The following is a 22,793-nucleotide window of genomic DNA, read 5'->3' on the forward strand; positions in this document are numbered from 1 at the left end:
CAGCCCCAGTGGGGCAAAAAAATAAAGGGAGGGGGTCCCTGTCTCTTCCATTTGTGCCTTTTATTTCTTTCTGTATTTCCTCTACCAACCAGCTGATATGGTAGAGACTCAACAGGTTACACAGATGGATGGTGTCTTTGTGGGCTGTGCTCTATTTGTGCTGTAAATGAGAGACCCTTTCACATTCTCAAATCACAGGATTCCCAGGGCTAAAGTCCTGAAGGGTACACTTCTTAAAGTGGGAACAAAACTGCATCTGCTGTGACTGTTCCTCTGTTATCTCAGGATTGTATTTTTCAGCATGCTATTCAGTTATTCCTAGAAGCAAGAGAAAAAGGCTAGGGAAACTGAATGGAGCTGAGACTGCTCCTACAAAAGAACTGCCTTGACTTTCTTCACTCACTTTGCTAAAGGGTATTACTGCAAAAGAGTTTCTTCGAGATACTTCTCGTGGTTATAGCAGAAGGAAGCCATTTATAAAGCCACAATATTCTGGACTGTCACTCTCCAAGCTGAGGGCAACTTTCTGGTTCTTCTGCAAATCAGGGAAGCTTCACAGGTTACTAAAAGCTCTTGAAGGCCTGGGAAAGAGGCACTCCTTAATTCTCTGGCCACCCTAGAGCCCAGACTCCTCCTGCTCTCCTGTCCTCTGTGGACATCTCTCTTCCTGGTGACCTTCCTGATAGTCAAAGCTGTGTCTATACCCACTCAGCTGTGGGTGACTTGTTCAGCTCTGTTTCACATCTTTCATGTCCTTTGAACATCAAACTTCTCGGGCTATGCCAACAACACACTTGTAACCATGTTGGGGCACCAAGTAGGCACCTCGAAAATGCCCACAGCAGCTAATCAGGGTTACTGCTTCTCTGCACTCGCTCAGAGTGCTGAGGCAAAATGCGAGTTGCCTGAACATAAGTGCTGTGAAGCCACACAGTGACTCTCATGACTATGATGCTGTTACTATTCAGCATGAAGTTCAGAGCAGACAGGGTCTACCCTGGCTACATATGGTATGCTGGACCGAAGAGTAATTCACACTCCCCAATGGGCTGATAAAATTCTATCAGACTTCTTGGAGTGACGGACATTTTAGAAGTTACAAGTTATATGCTTCCAGAATTGTCTAGTTGATATAGTGTCAACTATAGCTGGCACTTTTCCAGCTCTAGTTCAAGCAGGTGACTGAAAAAGAAAACAATGGATGAGACAGGATTACTATGCCACAACTCTTTACCCATTTTCCTCTGTTGGACAATAAGACTATGTCCTGCTTAGAACTACTGTGAATAAGTCTGTCATGAGTCACTGTGCATCATCTTTTCAGACATAACACTTCATTTTTCCCAAATAAACATCTCAGGATATCATTGTACAGTGTAAAAGACACGTAACATTCAACTGGCTAAAAGACTAATAAAGAGTTTTTGAAAGTGATGGTAGCACCTTACCTTCCCTCCAGTAAGGTCCCCATTTTCCCCCCAACACTTGTTGTGGTCCTGCTCATACTATTCGACTTGGTCATCCCAATGGGTATGCAGTGATGTTCACTGTGATGTTACTCTGCATCTCCATGCCTGTGGATACTGCAACAACTACAAGTACTGCATACCCCTTTGTGTGCTTACTGACCATTCCCTGGGGTCTTAGAAGTACTTTCAAAAACCTTTGGAAAGTTTGGGGCCTACATCAGCTCCTCTCAGTGACATTTCCAAACTGACTGTTTATGAGCTCTTGAACTATCAGAGTTTGAACCCTAAGAGGGGAGGGTCAGAGGGAGGCTCAGCCTTGATCTGAAACACTTTCTCAATGGATAAAGTTTTCTCTCCCTGAAAGTTTCTGAGAGTAGCATTCACCCACAGTTACAGGAGACTTGTCATAAGAGAGGCAATGAAAGATCTGGTCTCTGCTGGCAGCCAAGAACTTAATGAATTAGACAAGTCACTTACCTACAGAGAGACAGGAGCCACAACTTCTCTCAGCAACTTCTGCTCTAAGGAATGTGCTGCCTCCAACCCTTCTAGGCTCTCTGGCCTTACCAGACAAGCAAGAATAACCACGTTGGTTTAGTCAGAGAAAACACTAGGCAAGCTCAGAAACTGGAGGCAAGATCAAAAAAGAAATGTAGAGGAGGAGGTCTGAGCAGGCCCTCAGTTTCAGCTTGTCTCCCTTCACAGGATATGAAAACAAAGCTTAGTGGCCTATATCTAGAGCAAAGTTGGGTTCCTTTCTCTCTGTCTCACTTTCCCCAAAGCTGTCCTTGCTCAAATCCCTAGCAACTCTGTGTTTGGGTTAGGGTTTTCATTAAGGTGAAACTGAGCCTCCAGATAGAGTTGTCATCGACCAGTCTAGAAGGGTATCCTACATTCTTGGATAGTATAACCATTCCCATGGCATAACATCCATCACTCACTCTCCCTGTCTGGTCCCCAGGGCCCCCACCTTTCTTATAGAGACATACAGGAAGTGTCTAGGATAGATGATTAGGGCAGGTGCTGGGCGTGGTGGGCAGGAACATTAAAAAGCCCTGGCAATGGAGGAAAGGGAAGGGCGCTCTTCCAAAAATGTGGATCCTGGAAGCAAAGAGAGAGCTCATAGCCAAGGTGCCTCTGGGGGCAGGTGGGCCATGTCTAGTCCTTGGTCTCAGCTTGTTCCAGCCAGGAGGCATTGCATCATTGCACAGGCAGAGAGCTGGGTTTCTGAGGCAAAGCAAGGAAGGGGTGGATCCCTGAACTATGCAGGAAGGATCCAGATGTCAGGGCTGCAAACACATAGCTGAGTTCTCTTGGCAGTGGAATGGTATGGTGGTGACAGCATCCAGGGGTCAGCCAGGCTCAGAGGAAATAATGATTTCTTCCTTCATGAGCAGGTAGCCTTTGGGAATGATCATGGAAAACTATTAATAATGTGCAGTAAAACCCATCTGGTGACTCCCTGGGTGTGGGGAGTTTAAGGACAGCAAGGGACTTCACTTAGCAGCTGGGTAGATGTGAATGGCTTGAACAGGTGGGGCATGGTATTTCTGTGAACCACATGAAATTACAGTGAATTTCAGTACTAGACATCAAGTCCTGATGAGCATATGTGAGCACATGAATATGCATAAACTTCCACGAGCATACACATCAGCAGGTATGCTGGTCAGCATGGCCTCTATGACAAAAGTACTAGAAATAAGCAAATTTAAATAATTTATTTTGGCTTACTGTTTGGAGGATCTGCTACATGGTTATCATAGCAGGAAGTATACCATGGAGCAAGCCATTTGCATCACGATAGCTAGGAGACAGAGAGATACAGGGTCAAGGTCCCCAAGTCATTTTTAGGTCATGTCCTTCCATCTCACTTCCTTCAGGTCCTACTTCTGTTTTAAAATTTGTTTCATTTTGATTATTAGTTTATGGAGGGGACTGGGCATGTGCTCATTACTGTAGTTTCCTTTGGAGGCCAGAGGCATCAGATCTCTCTGGAGCTAAGTTACAAGCAGTTAGGAGTCACCCCACTACAGATGATGGGAACTGAATTCAAGTTCTCTGCAAGAGCAGTTATGTACTCATAATTGTAGAGCAATTGCTCTATCCCTTGTCCCATTCTTTAAAGGTTCCAGCAATTCCCATCAGTGCCATCTGTAGTATACCCTGAGTTGATATTGTGCACATGTGCTCATGTGAATATATATATATGTGGGTATCTATATGCTTCATGAGCAAAGATGAGCTTTTCCAGGGTGGCTCTCAGCTCACTTGGTGGAAGTCACTCAGGCTTATGTCTGATGCTCTATTCTCTAATAACAGCTAGATACCTACTGACAACTTGGAAGTTTGAAGATGGTGATTATTAATTTTTAATAATTTATTTATTCTTTTTACATCCTGACAGCAGCTCTCCTCCAAGTCCTCCTCTTCACAAATCCATCACCTCATTACCCCTTCCCATTCTCTGGGGAAAAGTCCTCCTTGGGGACCACCTCGCCCTGGGACATCTAGTCCCAGAAAGACTAAGCACATCATCTCCCATTGAAGTTCAACCAGGCAGTCCATTTAGTCCAGTGGTAGGCAATAGAGTTAGAGACACCTCTTGCTCCACTTGTTAGGGTACTTACATGAATAACATCTACAAAATGTGTAGGGGGCCTAGGACCAGCCCCTTCACATCCTTTGGTTGGTGGTTTAGTCTCTGTGAGTCCCCCATGGGCCCAGGTTAGTTGATTCTGTTGGTCTTCTTGTGGTGCCCTTGACTCCTCTACCTCTTTCAGTTCTATCTGGTATTCTTCCATAAGACTTCCCAAGTTCCCCTTGATGTTTGGCTGTGGGTCTCTGCATCTGTTTCCATACATTGTTTGATGGGGTCTCTTATGAGACAGTTATGCTAGGTTCCTGTCTACAAGCACAGCGGAATATCATCAACAGTATAAAGTGTTGACTCTCTCATATGAGATGGATTTCAAGCGAGAGAGATGGTGATTGAAGTGGCCACCTCCTGCAGCCAGGTGGGACTTCCAGTGGAGGGAAAGGGACAGCAACCCACCCACAAAACCTTCAACTCAAAATTTGCCCTGCCTAAAAGATAGGCAGGGATAAAGATGGACCAGAGACTGAGGGAGTGATGTTTTATTTTTAAGAGAAACTTTGTCAATTACATTTCTCTGAATCAAAAAGTATCTTCCCAGAGCTGAAGAGGTAGCTCAGAAGTTAAGAGCACTAGCTGCTCTTGTAAAAGATCCAGAGTCAGTTCTCAGCACCTACATGGCAATTCCTGACTGTCTGCAACTCTAGCTCTGGGGAATCTGACGCCTTCTTCTAGCCTTCTCAGGCACCAGACATGCACATGGTACATATGCAGGCAAAACATACATAAAAAGTAAAAATAACCAAATCTTAAAAGAAATAAACTCAGTTTTTTTCAAAGAGTTTTTGCTATTGTCTTTTTCAGACAGCTTCACATGGCAAGAGTCCTATCCTTTGGATATCAAGTGCCTTCCATTCAACCAATATCAAAGTTAAAGTTTAATTATACATGGTGCTTAAAAATACTTAGACTTGTAACCTGCCTGAGTCACAACAGTGTGAGTCTTGATATATAGAGCCTAGGGTCACGCCAGCCCATCCTTTGTAAGGAGAGATGTGGAATAGACTCAGCATAGCTCTCACCCACAAACAGGGCTGGCCTCAAGACTTACCATCAAGAACCACTTCCTGAAGGCCCGGATGAGGCCTAGTGGCCAACATCATATAAAGGTGCTCACTCTCCCCGATCTCTCCGGACAAAAAAAGACACCTCTGCCCTTTGTGCTCGGGCAGGTTTTACTCACAGTTCACATCTACTGTTGTCAATCTGGAATCCTGGGATTGCTGTGGCCTATGAGCTATAACTTGTAACTTTTAGATTTAAATAAAATCTAAAGATTATATCACACTGAAGCAAGCTTGTTCCCACAATCCCCTCCCTATGATAGCTAAACTCTTCCTCAGCAAACTCCTCCAAGTCGGATTTGCCATCTGGCTCACAGAAAATGACTCATCATCTGGATCATCTCAAGCTTTTTCCTGACGCACCTGTTCCACTCTGGTAGAGTAACAAAGTTCTTTCTTACAGTATCTCTGAGATACTGACAGAAAACATTTTTCTTCAGGGAAGGTTTCAACTAGAAGAGGAACATATTCAGATATGAGGGAACAAATCTAGGATGACACAAGACCCTGGAAGAGTCAGCCCTAGGAGCCACTGGTGAAGAGGGAAGGGCTGTTCTGTGTAGTTGTGACCCTTGAGAATAGAGCCAGTGAGATGGTGAAGTGAAGCCACTATCTGCCAGGTGCTGAGCTAGTGGGAAAAATGCTTCACTTCCTGTTCCTTGACTCCTCCCTAGTCTTCCTGAGCCCAACAGTGGACACCTCATACAGTGTGCAGAGTTCTGGTGTATGGATAGCAGTTGAATTAAAAAAGTTTTATTTATCTTATTGAGAATGCCTTCTTTAGAAGTTAGTATACATACACACACACACACACACACACACACACACACACACACACACACACACACAAACACACAAACACTCAGCAGACTGAAACTATTTCCAAACCACTCACAGCCACTGATTGCCCAGCAAGGACCTCCAGGCCCTGACCGTCTCCATGGAATATGTAATTAATATGTTTTCACCCCTTGAGCCAAGTTGAACAATGCACTCAGTGATGTCCTTCCCTCTGACAGTGGTGAGTCGTTGGGTATCTCCCCCACTGCTGCTCCCATTCAGTATCTTCTCATAATTCTCTCTACCACATTTCAGCTGTGAGATTGCCTCCTGCCCTCAGAGTCCACTCAACAGGCACCATGAGGAAGAGTTTGAGATTCGCATTCAACACACTCCCCGGGACTGTATTCCTTACTTTTCTCACTGCTTGATACCTAATGAAAACAACTTGAGGGAGGAAGGGTTTCTTTTGGCTTGCAGTTTAAAGGTACAGCTCAGCACGGCAGGCCAGGCAGGGTAGCGGGAGCATGGAGCAGCTGGTCACGTTGCATCCACAGTCTGGAAGTAAAGAGCGAATGAAAGCTGATGCCTGATTTCTTTCTCCTTTTTATACAGCCCAGCCCTTGGAATGATGCCACCTATATCAAGAGTGTCTTCCAACCTCAATTAGCTCCATCCACATTCTCCTCATAGAAATGCCTGGATATTGCTCTCCAAAGTGATTCTGGATCTTGCCACACCCTACCTGACGTCAGACCCGCTTCCCACTTGCCTCCCACTTGCAGTTACCACACCCACTCACCCATCCATCCCCTCCACACACACACTGTACACAAAATCCCAGGCAGACTGAATGTATTTGTCAACTACCAGATCTCTGAACTTCTCACTCACAGCTACTGATCCCAGCAGCAACAACCTCCAGGACCTGCCTGTTTCCATGAACTATTTGTAATTAAAAGTAGTTTTTACCTCTCGAGCCAAGTTTGTGCTTCCCTGGAGCAATGTGCTCAGCACTGCATAGCCAACTCAGAGCTCTGAAGCCAGAACTAGAGTCCATGAAAACTTGCCATCAGTAAGTTATAAAATGGCAAAAAGAAGAAACACAAAAATCTTGAAATTTCCTAACAAGTCTCCATGGAGTTAATTGCTTAACTATTGTATTCTATGTGGGATAATCATAGCCTCAGTTGTCATCTGGAAAACAGTCTTACTTATGCCCTGGTGCCAATAATATAAAAGAAACCTTGGCCCAGGTATCTGATCCCATGCTCACAGCAACCTGATTTCCCAGGAGCTGACAGGCAGGATGAGTGAGGGCATCCAGGTCTCTCTCACTTAACGTCATCCATCCCACATGCACTGCAGATTAACTCAGAGACTTTGGGAGACAAGGGCTCCCATGCTGGCCAACCTTTACCCTAGAATCCTTCATGCTAGTAGCCCATCTGTGTTTAATGACTGCAGGAATAGGGAACTCACTCTCAGAGATGCCATATTCTGGCTCTGCTCACCAGTGCATCTTCAGACTGAGCCTTGTCCATTGCAGGTATAGATCACACGAGATTTGCTATCTTGGAAAACTGGAAATTCCTTTCCACCGCCCTTGGTGTTCTGAGAACATCAAAAAGAACCCCGTGTAACTTGGATGCAATTGCTCACTAAACTTCGAGGACTTGTTACAGAGGCGAGGCTGGCTGACCTGGCTTCTATCTCTGCCTCCACAGTGCTGGATTAGAAGTGTGTGCCACCACGCCTGGCTTCTTTACACACATTCTGGAGATTAAGCTCAGGTTCTCACGTTTGTAAAGCAAGCCGTTTACCACGTATGCCATCTCTCCAGAGTCCAGACTCTCCAGAGTCACACAATTCTTGCTGTGAATAAGTTGCTCTGCTCCCTAAAATCTTAACACTATTGACTGCAATGATCCTCCATTGTAACCCCATACAGGTTTTCCTTTCCTTGGTTCCATTAGATCCCCAAACACTGTGACATTTTTCCAAACCACTTCAAAAACACCAAATCACCTCCCTTCCCTCTTTTGTCTCCCAGTCTCCCTCACTCCATCTCTGTACCCCATTTTCCACAGAACCACAAAAAAGAAACCCTTTATATGTCTAGGCACTACTCTGCCTAGTTCCCACTGGCCTCCTCATGGATAAGAACACCATTCCCTTCTATCTCTTGCTATATGAGGTGAGGCATGATCTATATTCAGAGACTTCTTGTCCCTGGGCATTTTCTAACCCTCCATTGAAGCCATCTTTTTGCCTGCTTTGAGCATTCCCAAATCCTACCCATGTCAGAGCCCCTGTTCTATCTGTTCCCTTTGCCAAAAATGATTTTTGTTCTTCTTTTAGGATTTGATGTAAATGTCTGCTCTCTGAGGGGCCTTCCCTGATGACATAAAACTAAGCTTCATTCTCATACTTTCTAGTCTCTCATTCTTTATGATCCACTTATTTACAAATGCTCCAGGCAGGGTTCTATCTTTCCTATTTCTTTCCTTCATTAACATACAAGTGTGTCCCAGCCTTCTTCACCCACTTCTGTAAGTGTATGTGCACACACATGTGCATGATGTCTGCTTTAACCACTCAAATTCAAGAGTTGGGGTTGGGATTAGACTCTTATTACTTCATTGCATGTCAAATGCATAGGAACACACTTGGCTGTCCGTTCAGTCACTGAGTGAATGAACAAGTGCAGGAATGAGTAAGCAAACAACTATGTGAATTAGTAACAGTGAGCAAATGAACGAGTGAGCGAACAACTAAGGAAAAGAAAGAGAGGGAGTGAGTAAGTGGGTGAATTGCACCATGGAGCAACACCAAGTCTGCCTGCAGGGATTTCATTTGTAACCCTTAATCTTAGAAGATGAGAAATGATACTGTGGTGGTTTGAGTAAGAGTCACCTCCATAGGCTCCTATGTTTAAATGCTTACTCACCCGGAGGGTGACACTATTGGAGAAGGATTATGATCGACTGTTGTCTATGAACTCTCAGGAACACTGAAAAACATGACAAAATTCCGGAAACTCATTAGTGACAGGAAGGAGGCACCTTTACCCACAGACTCAAGGAAGGGGCGTACTGCAAATCACCCCATAAAGTGCTGATACATCAGGTCAACTCAGACCGCTGCCGAGTATATCAAGAGTGACCTGATTTATTTCTGGGATGGAAAGCAGGGAAGAAGCCATTTCTTAAACTGAAGGCTAAGTGGCTCTAACTGCTTCACATAAACACATCTACTGTTCTATGGCTGCTTCCAGAGTTACTGAGCTAAGAGTAAATCTCAGACTTTCTTAACAGTAATCACCGTAGCTTGGCAAGATGGGTAGGTTAAGACTGAGCAGTTTGCTCTACCAGGCCCTCTCTTCCCATCACTGCTATCTATCATACCCACTAGAGGCCTAAAAAGCAACGGCCTACTCCATAAACCTTTTCTATTCAGAAGCTGATTATCTCAGGTGTTAGATATGAGGATAGGAGTGAGACTAGTACTATTGAAGTCAAAAACTATTGCATTGCTTTGTTATACAGCAAACCAATCCTGAGGTGGATGCGCTTGGATCTTTCTGGAAAGAACTGTACTAGTCTCTGTCATCCAAGGGCCAGGCTGTCAGACATAGAAGGATAGCACCAGTGTCAAAACTGTCCCTTTGGCACAAATCTCATTCAAGCACTAACACATTGCTTTCTCAGAAAATGGCCATAAGGAGCATCTTCCTGTGCCCTTTATCCAAGATCCTTTCCACACAGAAATGCCTATTGCTAACAATCATCTGGGCTACAACACAGCCAACACAGGTCAGTTGCTCACTCAGCAAACACACCCATGAGGAAATGTGTTTTCCTGGACTCACTTTGGGCCAAAGGTAAATTGTTCACTCTTATTCCAAGACAAAAGTTGGTCATCTAGACTCCTCTAGACTCTGGCTGACCCAAGCAAATATGAGTTGCTTGTGGATTAAATATTTCAGACTCAGCAGTTCTGTTCCTTGACTAATGGAGCATACCATACCTCTTCCAGCCAAACTCTCGGAATAGCCAGAGGGCTGCTCAGCACAAAAATACCCCACCTCACAGGAACAAAAGCTCACAGGGTAGTAGTTAAAGCTGGCTGAGAAGCAACTTCAGTACCATCTCCTGACAGCCAAGTCTGTCAGCTCGAGAGTATCAGCCCAGCATTCTTAATTAGTGCATCAGTGTTCTGACAAGTCACAATGATTAAGTGTCTTCTACTTTTATACTACCATATCTGGCAAGATATTAATGCACTCTGACCAGCTATAGGCCCCAACCTAGCAAGATCATCCCTGACTTATACAATCAATTCTGGTAAAACCCCCACCTACATATGTAACATTCAAGACTACACAGAAGAGTCAACGATCTTGTTCTCAAGCAACACAATCTGAAGCTGGCTGACTTGGAAAAAAGGGATTGGTGGCTCAATTGGTTAATTAGTATAAATCTCATCAACCTGAAATAGACCATTCTATTAGGGTTTTGTGTTGCTGTGAGCAAAGTACCTGACAGAAAGACTTAAAAGGAAGGACAAATTTTGTTCAGGATCTCAGAGCATTCCGTCCACAGTTGTAGGCTATATTCATATGGCCACATAATGGCCAGAGTGTGTAGTTTGAAGAAGTGCTTTCATAGCAAGGAGAATATAGACTACGCCAGGAACTCAGTAATGACAACATGCCTGCAAGGACAGAGAGAGAAAGAAGTAGACATGGAGTCCTACTCCTAACCAACAAACGCTGCAATTAATAACAACTGGCAAAGAGGAAATCAGTTTTCTTCAGTGGAGTATTACTGGGTATATCAACCACACTCCAGGGCAAGCCCCATAGATGGTTATAGTTGGGTAACCCAAAATGAACTCAGTGGTATTTTTGTGGACTCATAAATATGTGTAATTCTTATGAACCCATCTGAAAAGACTAATGCCTAGAGATGGTGTCAGCAAGTACGTTTGATAATTTTAAGATGGAAAGACGGAGAGAAGAGATTGAGGAGGAAGCAGTAAGGACCACGTGAGGTTTCGGACATTTTCAGGGTTCCCACCCTTCCCCACTGTCAAAAGCATGCTTTGGGAGTCACTTACTTGAGGGAAGTTGTTATTTTCATTTTAGAACTGGGTCAGAGTGACCAGCCTTGTCCTTTTCACCCTTACTAGGGCTCTCAGCCTGACCAGTCCATGTACACTGAACTCAAAATTATTTCTCGAGAGAAAAGCACTGAAGTAGACCATTGATTTAAGGTTTTGTGTTGTTGTGAGCAAAGTACCTGGCAGAAAAACTTAAAAGGAAGAAGGGCTTATTTGGCTCATAAGTCTCAGAGCATTCAGTCCACAGACACAGGCTGTATGTATTTGACCACATAATGGCCAGAGTGTGTAGTTGGAAGAAATGCTTTCATGGCAGAGAGAATGCAGAGTATGTCAGGAACTCACCAGTGACAACATGCACCAAAGGACCCATACTCAAGTTACCTACTTCCTTTAGTTATCCCCACCTTATATAGTCCCCTCAGCCTCTTAAGGTAGCCATCAGCTGAGATCTTATGTTCACCAAAAAGCCTGTGGAAGACATTTGCTATCCAAATCATAACAAACACAAAACTGAACCACCCACCATCCTTCCCTTTTGGGAAAGGTCCAATAACTTCCTACAGTATTTCTGCTTGTGACATTGTGGCACTATGTTTCCATTCACTGGAATCTTAGAGAAGTCTTGAGAGCAAGCACACTGGTACAAGGTTCCCTACCTCAACCCTAGCTAATAGGCTTGTTTTGTTAACTGCTTGGATTTGAAAAAAAATCATTCCTAGTCTGTTGTTTTTTCTTAATTTTGTTTTCATCTGCTCTGTTTTTCCAAGTAAACAGCAATTAAGCTAACAGTGAGAGAGTGAACCAAAATAATCTTCTCTGTGCTCCTGTTACATCCAGATCTTGCATGGAGCAACTGTGCCTGTTCTTTCTGTCCTTCAGTCTTGCCAGCAGGATCCTGAATCCCCCAAAGTAAGGAGCAGATGTTGCAAATGGACCAGAGGGGGGGTGTAAAGCCCACACACACAGCTGTGTGATGCCAGAGCTAGAGAATATGGTTTCCATTACATTTAGACTCATATCACCACATGGATGTATTCTTCCCTGCTAAGTCCAGACATTCTCAATTCTTAAGATGCAGTGGAGATGTACTGAATACATTAAAGGTACAGAAGAAAGCAAACGAGATCAAATAGTCTTCAAAAATATGCCAATGGTAAGATCTGGGCACATAGCTATACCAATAAAATCTGACATGAGCTTGAAATCCCAGAGCTCGCAGATCTCTGATACTTCTTCACCAGCCAATCTTGCCTAATCACCAAGCTCCAGGTTCCACTAAAAAATAGCATCTTAAGAAATAATAATTTTTTAAAAGGTTGGGGGCAAACAAAGACTAGAAAGATGACTCAGCAGTGAAGAGGAGATAGTATTCTTGTCATGTCATCAGCTCACAATTGACTGAGTGTCAAACTAGCCAGGGATGCAAAGAAAATAACACACACACACACACACACACACACACACACACACACACACACACACACACACTCTTTTTAAAGTAAAGAGGCTTCTGAAAAATGACACCAAAAAACTTTCCTCTGTCTGACATGAACACAGATCCAGCGATTGGATTCTACCAAGAGCACAGTGAGACTGAAATTCTGGCTTATTCCTGGGATGCTGAAGATGACTTGCCATGTTGAACTGAACCTCACAGCCTCCTCTTCATCTTATCCCTGCTACTTTGAGTTTCATAACTCTTTGCTCTCATTCAAACTTAGGCCTTACTCATCAGAACCAGAGTAGACACACTTATCAAATAATTGTACGGCTATGATTGTTTTTAGCAGAGTCCAATCAGAAGGGAAGATGAGACCTGGGACTCATTGGATACATTTATGTTTGGTTTTCCCCATAAATAAGAGAACTGAGATTTAATTAAACAAAGTGGCATGGAAAAAGTCACAGGGGATAGTGTTGACCACCAAGCACCATCTTCTGAACTTCCTCCTGTATATGTTTCATTCATTCACTCATTCACTCATCCTTTCTTCTTTTCTTCCTTCCTTTTTTTTTCTCTTTCTTTCTTAAGCAGAAGTTTCAGAGTGTGTTAAGACTGACAATCCAATGACAAAGGCCAGAAAGGGCGTGGGAGGCAGGAACACTGACAGAAAAAAGAAATGGAGAAGCTGAGTAGAAAAAGGTATGGACCTCAGAGTGTGGCATGCACGCCAGGTCTGTCCTACCCAACTGTCCACCTGCTGTGCTTCAGTCCCTCCCTACAGTCCTGCAGAACTGAGGCTGCTCACCCCTGGTTAGCATCACAAATTCTACCCAATGTACTGTTGAAAAGAGGCCTGAAAACAAGGCCACACAGGCATCAAGAGTCAGGCAATGGAAGCATACTCTAGCAGCAGTTTAGAGAAAGGACTTGCTGTATAAAAGAATCTGCTGTTTGGGAGCTGCTGTCAATCATGAATCCAGATAATGAATAATGATAAGTTTGCAGTTCTTTGACACACGTTCTTTAAAATAAAACATGTCTGATCTGATTTCCAAATTGCAGGGTTCGTTCCTAAGCAACATGCAGATGCATTTAGAAATATTGACAAGAACAAAGGGAGCCAGATCTTTTCTTAGCACCGCTTGTGCTGGGTGAGAAGCAGCTGAGCTGCCTCTCACCATTATCATGACCCAGCCTCAGAGACGTCAAGGGAAAAGTGGCCTAAAGGAGACTAGAGACCCTTAAGGCAGCCTTCAACCTTGTTGAGTTATATGTATAATACTGTAGCTCTAGTAGAATGTTATGTTATGCCTCAATATGTCAAGCCCACAGAATGGCCTGGTTTTGCACTACCCTAGGCCCCACATGGCATTGTAGCTAGCTACCAGCCATTGTTCCTTCTCTAAGACCAAAAGGTCCAAACAACACCATATTCTTGCTTAGCTCTGGGAGTTTCTGTGGGCCCCTAGATCTACACAGTACAAGTGACCCCTTATTTCCTGGGCCCATGTTCTTCATGGTTCTCCCCATGAGCAGGGATGCCTCCTACTGGACTCTATAGGTTCCTCAATCTAGATCCTGTGGGTCTCCAAGTACCTGGATCCATCCATGCACCCAATCCAAGCTGCTTCCAGAGACCTGGCAATCAAATGAGTCTTGGTCTCATTAGATATTTTGCATTCCCACACCAGGCCTTGAGAATGCCACCCTTTCTCCATGGTTACCAAGAGGCCCCCACTCAGTTCTCATCATGTCAACAGCAAGGTCTATCAAGGTTCAGAAGTCCAGAACCCCAGGACCCAAATAAATGCCAGGTGGGTAGAGCTCCCAACTATAATTCTAGGTTCAGAAGGAAAAGGTAAAACATGATCTCTGGGTTTGATTGAGAAATATTGTCTCAAGGAATCAAGTAGAAGTGTGATTGAGAATAATTCCTGACATCCATCTTGGGCCTCCACATGGATGCAAGCACATATACACGTGCACCTACACAAATCTGTCCCCTACACACATAAAAATATGCATATACACATGAATACCACAAAGACATGAAATGAATTTTTTTGAAAAGGTCTTTAGAAACTGAAATTTGTACCTATGCTTAAGGGTTTATCTAACGAAGTGAGCTACTACTCTTGGCTCACGATTCATCTTGGATTTATTCTTTGTTGCCAAAATCAATAGATGAAATTGGAAGAATTTCTCCATTCAACACAATCTCTGGCACCCTGCCTGTTTTGGCATGAATGTATTCCATTATCCACAACCTGACACATACAGGGCAAGGACGCAATAAAACATGACCAAGTATGAATGTCATTTTATATGTTGACTTGACTACTATGCTAGAAGGTGCCCAGGTAGTTAGTTGAGCATTTTTTCAAAGTTGTATCTGAGAGAGTTTTTCTAAAAGACTTTAGCATCTGAACTGTGGACTGAGTAAGGCAGACTGCCTAAGCCATAACACTGATCTGCCTCTCATACTTCTGGTCCCAAAGCCTTTAGATTAGACTGGAACCTCCTATTTCCAGCCTCATGGCCTTTAAATTATTAGACTGGACTTCCCGGGTCTCCAGCTTATAGTCTTACCAGCCTTTACAATTAAAATAAACATCTTCTTAGATAATAGATAAGAAATTATGTCACAGGTAGGGGGATATGTTTGTTCCTGCCTCCACTGGAACATGATAGAAAAACATTTCTCCTAACTTTTGGCAATGAGAAAGACTCACTGCCTTTTGACATTGTCCAAATAGTTGAATGGCTAATAAAGTGTTCATAGACTCTAGATTTAATGGTATACACTTGTAATCCTAGTCCCTTGTCCCTGAGACAGGAGGATAGCAAGTTCAAAGCCTGCCTGGAACCACATAGAAAGAGCCTCGACTTAAAAGGAGGAGGAGGAAAAGGAGAAGAAAAGAAAAAGTCAAGCATGGTGTTCATCCCTTTAATCTCAGCATTTGGGAGGTACAGGCAGGTGCAACCTGCAAGTTTAAGGCTAGCCTGGCCTACATAGTGAGTTCCAGGATAGCCAGGGCTATATAAAGAAATTCTGTTTTAAAAGAAGAAAGAAGAAAAAAAGTAAAATATGTAATATATTATAAATTGGCTCTTAGAGATATGTCTAGGTGCATACTTATTTATATAATTTATTATACTTTATAGTTCATATTTTATTTTTAATTAATATATAACATATTTATAATATATTTATATCTATATAATTTATGCTCATGCAAAGCATGTATTTCATTTACAGAACAGAACCAACAGGAAGCATGTTTTCTCTGGGGAGCCTTTAATGTACTAAAGATGATGAAATTCAGGGTGGGTCACACACCTCCTGTAACCATACAGTGTCTGCTCGCTGAGTCTAGCTACTTCTCTTTCCTTTTTTTTTTTTTTTAATAAGTGAGCATGCTCAGAACCTTGGCCAAGCTTTGTGTCCCATAAAAATGAAAAGGTTACACAGCCCTGGACAGTCTAGAAAGGGGAGTGAATATGACTATAAACTGAAGCATTAAAGTGCAGACTCTAGGCCCTGTTCAGAGGAACTGGGTCTAAATGTCAGAGAAGGGCATGGGACTTTTCTTCATTTTTGGCCCATTGCACGTTTGTATTGCTTTTTGAAACCAGACAAAAGCAACTTAAGGGAGAGGAGGTTCATTTTGGCTCATGGTTAGAGGGTACTATCATCATTGTGGAGAAGGCATGGCTGCAGGAGTAAGGTCACATGTGCAGCTGGTCACATTACATCCATAGCCAGGAAGCAGAAAGATGACCAGTGATGCCCAATCCACCATGTTCTCTTTATTCAATCTGAGACAGTAGCCCATGAAATGGTACCTATTCAATGAACCCCATCTCTGAACTTCCCCAGAGGCACTCCCAGGAGTTTGTCTCTAGGTGATGCAAACTCCTCTGCAGCTGACAACACTTTGAGAAAAATTACTGTGAATATTAAGACAGATTGGTCTAGCAGCATATGTAATATGCACTAAAAAGAATCTTAAAGATGAAAAAGCTCAGGTTGTGTGGGGTAAGAAGGAGAAAGAGGTGTGGGACCAGACTAAGCACGGGACTAAAGTGCCATATTTCAGTAATTAAGAGCACTTGCTTCTCTTTCAAAGTGCTGAAGGGTTTGGTTCCCAGAACTCATTATTGTGTAGCTTACAACTGCCTGTAATTCCAACTCCAGGGTATCCTACACCATCTTCTAGCCACAGCAGGCACCCATATACAGATGTGCAAACACAGACACCACCTGCGTGCACACACACACACACACACACACACACACACACACACACACCACACTCATACACATACGCACAGCACTTGCTACTGTTCTAGAGTTTGGCTCACAACAATAACATGTCAATTTAAACTATCCTGAACTCCAATGATGATGTAGCTGGTGGCTATAGGCACCAAGTATACATACAGTGTTTTTACATACATGTAAGTAAAGCAATACACAGAAATACACAGAAAATAAAAATAAATAAATCCTTAAAGAAAAGAAAATAAGAAAAAAAGTAAGAGCAAATAGGAAAATTAAGAAAGGCTAAGTGAACTCTCTTAGAACCAGAGCCAGAAATGTGATATGGGTATCTAGGAGTAGAGGGATGGTTCTGGACAAATAGAAGAAGGAGACAGAGCAAAGCACAGGGAGGAAAGAGCGATGAGCAAGGGTCTTGTCTCCATGGTGTCAAGTGTCAGTGTAAGCCACAGGAGATTTGGGACAAGGACTGTGACCTACTTTGATTTGGAGATGTTAAGCTGGCAGTGTTGGTTTTGAACAGATAACACACAGTCAGCACACGAGGTTGGTGAAGTGTCCAGTAAAGACAATTGAAGCACAGCATCTACACAGTCCACACAATCCCTTTAAACAAACAGACTTAGAATCACAGATAGACCTGGCTTCAAGCCAAAATGTTTATGCTCCCCTCTGCACACAAAGCTATTGGTGTTTGCCAAGAAGGTGTCACTGCTGATGAGAAGACTTGACCTCTGGAAAGACATTGGTTCTCCAAGAACTGGGAGGTCTAGTTGTATGAGTTTTCTTTGGTAGTTTTTCTTAAGCAAGGTTTATTGGAAAATTCTATAAGAGACCCATAGCAGGGGGTTCAGGAAGGAAAGAAGGATGAGGTGACTGATGACTGAGTGGGAAGACAAAGACACGGTGAACAGATACACCCACCTTCAACTTTCCTTCTGTTGGCCAGATAGTCCCTGGAGACCAGAAGCATCAGCTTATCTTTTCCTCCCAAGAGCTTCTCATTAGTAACTTTTGCACTGAAAACTGGGTGAATCACCTACTACTTCTCACTATAAATCTCAGAAATGTAAGGCTTAGCCTCTTCATCTCCTCCATACAAACTTTCAGGCCCTAAATCTCATCTTGAGCAACTTGAGTTATTTGTTGACATTTGCATACAGTTTTGCTTGGCAAAAATAAAATTTTTTTAATAGTGTGTGTGTGTGTGTGTGTGTGTGTGTGTGTGTGTTTGTGTGTGTGCGCACGCGCTGAGAATTTGCATATAAGTTCAGGTACCCACAGATACCCAAAGAGGGTCACAGATCCTCTAGAGACACAGAGGACGTTGTGAGCTGGTTGACATGACTACCAGAATGAAGGTCCTCTACAAAAGCGGTCCACACTCTTACCTGCTGAGCCATCTCTTGGGCCCCAGGCAGGGCGGGGGGAAAGAATTACTTAAGGAAACATTTTCTTTCCTCTTTTTTCATTAATGCTTTTTTCTTTTCTTCTTTTAAATTTTCAAAGAAAACAATAGACCTGGGAAGAAAGAATCATTCCCATGGTATTAATAATTTCTCCCTTAACAACCCATCCACACCTGTCCAGCCACATCTCTTCTTGTTTTGGACCCAGTTAAGTGTGCAATTTGAGAGCATGAGGGACTGTCTCTGGTGACTAGAGAATAGGTACGTGACACAAAGGGCTCTGAACATTATCCCTGATGAATCAACTCTAGGGCACAAGGAAGACACTGTGTCACAGAACCTGCTCCTGCTTAAGTTTAAAAAAAAAATAAAGACACTTCACAGACTATGAGGCTGTCTCAGGAACCCCACCTCCATGCCACCCCTACTCTTCACCTGCACTGCCACTTGCAAGCAAGGTCCTTCTCAAATGTGACCAGTGTTTGGTGGTTGAAGAGAACAACATCAACCCTATCATCATCTAAGCTAATCTTTTGAGGACTTTCATTAAAGTTAATTATTATTTACTATGGCAAAACATGATTCCTGAATAAATGCTGTTTGTAACTCTGGGTCTTTACTTTATGTTTTTGTTATTTTTTTTTGAAGAGCCTTCTACTATCAATCACAGCTATAGAGCTATAATGAATGAAAAACAACCAACAGATGAATAAAGACAAATAAATAATTCAGAACCCAGATGTCATTTGCCTTTGCCTCTCTCCTCTCTCCAGAGCCAGCTGGGTCCCTTTTCTCTCATTTTCATTCCTCTACTAAATAAGCTTTTTCAGCCTGCTCCAGAGAGGTAAATAAAAATGAATAATTCAGTCTCCCATCTCATTTGTCCTCCCCCTCAGGGAACCAGAGTCCTCTTTTGTTTTCTGTCAATCTCTTCTTAAATAACATTAGCACCCATCCTGCATTCCTTTTCCAGTCTCCACCTAGGAGATGGCTTGCTATGCCCACCAACCATTCCTGGGAGGGGGAGTGCATTTTGGGGGCCTCTGATATAACCAGATTGCCTTTCATACACACTTTCTTTGTTGCTTAATGGGAGTTCAGGTTGATGATCATACACTAAGATATTTCATGGCAAGGTTCTTAATACTTACCAAGGGCTGTGGAATGCCCTAGAGTGACTAAAAAGTCTTTTGCCATCCAAGAAAACTTGGGTGGTCCCACTAGGTTCTTTCCAAGTGCCAAGCCTGAGGTTGACCACTTAGTTGCTATAGTGACTGCTCAGTGCCTCATCCCTTCTCTCAAGAGGCTGCAGGCCTCCATTCTTGGCATGTTGGGAATCTGAATAGGAAAATAGCCTAGTGACTCCCTTTTCGGGACCTATGACTAAATTCTCCATCTTTAATCTTTCATAATCAGAATTTATCTCTGATTCCCTATGGAGATTTGTCTCTATGAGTCAACCATGTGATTTTATTTCCAGGTACTTAAATCATTTAAGTGTCCTTGGTGACTGCATAAGCTGATTCATTACATCTCTGTCAGCTCCCTGCACTCAATTTGGTCTGAAAATAGCTTTGCAATTTCATGTTATGTGCCATTTCCACTTTCCCCTCCTACTGGAAGTATAATACATTCTAATATTCAAATATACAGAAGAACCTATAGAGAAGAGAAATACAGCTAACATTTTAGTAGCTATAAAACCAAGTAAGTCTCAGGAAAGCACATGATCTGATATGATACAAATGCCATGGCTACTCTTTATGATGAGAGTCCTTTCAGACAGATTATTACAGTGTGAATATAAACTATTCCCTGATGGCTCATACATGAAAGGCCTAGCCACCTGTATTAGCTATATTTCAGTTGCTGCAATAAATACCATGACCAAAAAAGCTACTTACAAAAAAAGAAAGTTGATTAGTTTATGGCTGCGTAGAGAGCCTACAGTGGCAGGGGAGGCATCACAGTAGGTTGCAGGAACAGGAAGCTTCAATAGCAAATCAGAAATTGAAATGGAAATTGATTGGCGGTGTAAGCTCTCAAAGCCCATTCCCAATGGCATACTTCCTCTAGAAAGTTGCACCGCTTAAAGATTCTACAACTTCTCTGACAGTCCCACAAACTGGGGACTAAGTATTCAAATACTTGGTTAAGACCTATGGGGAACAGGTCTTGTTCAAACCACATTGCCTCACTCTGGCTTTCTACAATGATTCCTGCTTCTCAGTGTATAGTTTTGTGCATGTTTTATTCTACTTTGTGGGGTGTCTTTGAGAAGCTTTCCATCTTTATGGGGCATAGCATGGCTTAGGCTCTGACTTGATTATATATTAATCCTTTGATGGATTCATAGTATAGAAGCATTATTGGGATATGTTGTAAGGTAAGAGATGGGGCCTAACTGGAGGAAATGGGTCATTAGGGATGTATCTTCTTAGTCCCTTCCCTTTGCTTCCTGGTCACCATGGGATGACCTAATCTGTTCCCTCACATATTCCCACAGCCTTACCTCAGGACCAAGGCAAGGGTGCCATCCAACCATGGCTATGCCCTCACGGGCTACATGATCTATAAGGAGAGAGAGTAGAGTGGGATCATGTGACCAACTGCCTACAAGCTAGCTCTAGTCACTATGGGAGGCAGAAGCCACGTGGGCAGCTTCCCTGTGAATGGAGATGGGCCTGTCTGCAGTCCTTACACTGTACTTTGAGGACCGCTAGCAAATCAGACCAGAATTCTGCAGACCAAATATATCTGTAGTTCTTTTCTCATTTAAACACACCTGGCTCCATGGGTTTGGGGGAGAGGAGCTGTCAACACCCAGTGGGGTGACTCTATCCACTGGCTGGGAACTTTTCTAAGCAGAGGCTGCCTTTGACTTTAGGAAATGTGTAAGCCACTGTTGTAGCTGTAGTGTACTTATCAGGGAACAGAGGAAAGCTCTGGGAAGAAGTCTGATGTCCCTGGTCTTTTCTTCCTTTCTAATCCAAGTCCTCCAACGCTGTAGTTTGCACAGGAAAAGCCAGTTAATCCTCATAGTTATCTTGGCTAGATTCAGAATGAATTAGATGCTACTCTTCTGGGTGTGCCTGTGGGGATATTTCCAGAGAGGTTAAACTGTGGAGGGAAGGTCTTTCCTACACATGGACAGCACATTCCCATGGGCAGGAGGTCCAAATGAAATGGAAGGGAAAAGGGGAGAAAGGTTCTGCGCACCAGCATTCATCCCCCTCTGCTTCCTGAGTTTGGACACGTGACCAGCTATCTCATGTCCCGACCACCAGAGTTTCAAGATGTTCAAGGCCACCGTATACCTTTGTTTCTTTAGGTTACTTTTGTTAAACATTTTGCCACAGTGACAAGAATTAACTAATAAGAAATATCCCCCAATATCCCATGCATTAAGGACTTGGTCCCCACCTAGTGGCATTATTTGGGGGAGATCCTGGAAATTTTAAAATGTAGGATGTTGCTAAAGGAAATAGGCCACCAAGGGTGTGTTTCTGAGAGTATCCTGTTCGTATTCCATGCAATCACCACAACCTTTTCTGTTTTCCTACTAGCAACCTCTAAAGTCTAAGTGAGTGTATATTTCAGTCGTTTGATTTATCAACTCTAGTCATTCATTAGTGAGTCTTATGGGGGAAACTGACAAGAAAATCTTAGCTAGATTTATTTATTAGCTTGGATCCTGGCTAGCTCACTTTTTTAGGGTATCCTTATGGCTCCCAATAGAGATGGAACTTTGCGCTCCCCTAAGTACCCTCCTCATCTGGAAGTAGGAAGAGAAAACCTAGAATGTTCTATGATAACCTGCTGCTTCATGGATAGCACCTGAGTCCTCTGTGGAAGCGGTACCTCCTTTGGGCAGCTCGCAGTCAGTGGGCATATGGTTAACAAGAAATGGCTGCCTGGGGTCCTCCAGGGCTTGTGCCCTTACCCTCCTTTCTGCCTAGTACGTACTACCCACCTGGAACCATACCTAGTACCAAGTTCCAAGTGCTGGTCATGTACCTAAAATCCTAATCAAGAAGCATTCTTAGCAAAAACTTCAAAGACAGAAATAACCCAAAGTCTGAGCTTTTAAGCAGCAGATAAAGAAACCCAGAGTTTGTACAACTTCCCTCTAAGAAATGAAACCACAAGAGCAAAGCTCTTATCCAGACAAGGGAGGTGTCCTTAGAATTGCCTGTTTGTCAAATGTTTGCGCTAGGGAAGCAATAGATGCCTTCTAAGAAAGATGACAGGAACTCAATGCAGCACCTTAGCCCAGCATCACGCTTTGCTTAGCATAGGCCAGAGCACCCTCGTGTGGCAGACACTTTAAATATCAACTCAGAATCCAACAACAGGCTAGATGCAGGCAACTTCCAAACTGCCTGGAAATGAAGGCTCAACCTTTGAGCCTCGATCAGGAGTCAAGTGATGTAAAATCATTTTATTGAATTAGCTTGTAGCACTTCTGTACTCTGAGTGTTTATACTATAGTCAGTACAGTAGCCCTACTGTATTATCCATGATGACAGCAGTAGCATCTCTGGGAAGTGGTTAGAAATGCA

General features: G+C 43.2%; 1 long non-coding RNA gene across 5 annotated transcripts in view; it reads right to left on the bottom strand.

The window, feature by feature from the left end:
• LOC103691916 (uncharacterized) overlaps positions 1-22,793 on the bottom strand; it is a 92,911-nt gene that overhangs the window by 48,511 nt on the left and 21,607 nt on the right. For 3 of the 5 annotated variants that reach the window (XR_015684680.1, XR_015684681.1, XR_015684682.1), the window contains exons 3-5: positions 8,920-8,982; positions 7,452-7,583; positions 6,385-6,527 (exon numbers count right to left, since the gene is read on the bottom strand). This is a non-coding gene — a long non-coding RNA (uncharacterized LOC103691916). The remainder of the gene's footprint in view (positions 1-6,384; positions 6,528-7,451; positions 7,584-8,919; positions 8,983-22,793) is intronic. The other 2 variants (XR_015684678.1, XR_015684679.1) reach the window with 1 other exon arrangement.

The sequence above is a fragment of the Rattus norvegicus genome, chromosome 3 (assembly GCF_021556685.1).
Source record: "Rattus norvegicus strain SHRSP/BbbUtx chromosome 3, alternate assembly SHRSP_T2T, whole genome shotgun sequence".
Taxonomy (NCBI): domain Eukaryota; kingdom Metazoa; phylum Chordata; class Mammalia; order Rodentia; family Muridae; genus Rattus; species Rattus norvegicus.